This window comes from Solanum tuberosum, unplaced genomic scaffold, assembly GCF_000226075.1.
Source record: "Solanum tuberosum cultivar DM 1-3 516 R44 unplaced genomic scaffold, SolTub_3.0 scf00004, whole genome shotgun sequence".
NCBI lineage: Eukaryota > Viridiplantae > Streptophyta > Magnoliopsida > Solanales > Solanaceae > Solanum > Solanum tuberosum.
Window position 1 is genome coordinate 648657 of NW_006238930.1, and position 989 is coordinate 649645.

General features: G+C 31.9%; 1 protein-coding gene across 2 annotated transcripts in view; it reads right to left on the reverse strand.

Moving 5' to 3' along the window:
- LOC102577475 (BEL1-like homeodomain protein 2) overlaps nt 1-678 on the reverse strand; it is a 7117-nt gene extending 6439 nt beyond the window's left edge. For both annotated transcript variants that reach the window (XM_006338205.2, XM_006338206.2), the window contains exon 1: nt 308-678. The gene's annotated coding sequence lies outside the window, so the exon portion shown is untranslated. The remainder of the gene's footprint in view (nt 1-307) is intronic.
- Between the last annotated feature and the right edge of the window lie 311 nt (nt 679-989).

The window sequence follows — 989 nt, forward strand, 5'->3', positions numbered from 1 at the left end:
AGTACTCCCTCCGTCCCATTTTATATGATGTACTTTGATTTGGCACAAACTTTAAGAAAAATGGAAAGACTTTTAAAACTTGTGGTCCAAAATGAATGATAGAAATTTGTGTGGTTGTAAATCATTTCATTAAGGGTAAAAAAGACATTTCATAGGCAAATTGTTACTTAAAATAGAAATGTGTCATTCTTTTTGGGACTGACTAAAAAGGAAAGTGAGTCATATAAATTGGGACAGAGGGAGTAATTTTTTTATAAAAATAAAAAAAGAAAGAGAAGTCATCAGCTTTATTCATGTAGGCACAAACCTCATAAGAGTTTTTTGCAGGTCGGAAAAAGGGTTTCTCAGATATCGTTTTCTCTTCGTGGGATTTGAAAGGCAAAGCTGTTGTGAGTGTCTCTCTCTATTTCTCTGCTGTCTGCTGTCGTTTCTCTATCTCTCTTCTTTTTTATTTCTCTTTTGCAGTACTGAGTGCTCTATGCTGCAATCGCCTTCTGGAAAGATAATCGAACTAAGCTTCCATCAAATATTTTTTAAATAAGAAGATGAACTTTGACATATGTATTCTGGTTTTCTTTGTATTGTGTTTGTCTCTCTCTGTGTGTGAGAGAGACATAATTTTAAGGGAAGAAAATAGAGAAGAGGTCGCTGTTCTCTTTTTTCACTCAACTAATTTTTATATTCCATTAAGTGTGTACCAGTACTAGTTTCCTATTTAATTTCCTTGCTAGACAAATAAACTTTAAACTAACTCAACCAAAATATAAAATACTACCTGAATTATTTAGTCATTTTTTAAATTGACTCATATAACCTCCTAGCTAGTATTAGCCAAGATGTTGATGGGATGGGTGACTATAATATACGCTCACCAAACTTTGAGGAATAAATGTAAAGAGAATAGTAAAAAATAATTAAACAAAGTGTAAAAAATATATATTTTACAGTACCGTAAACTGAAGGTTTCTCATAGTTTACTCGTCATTTTT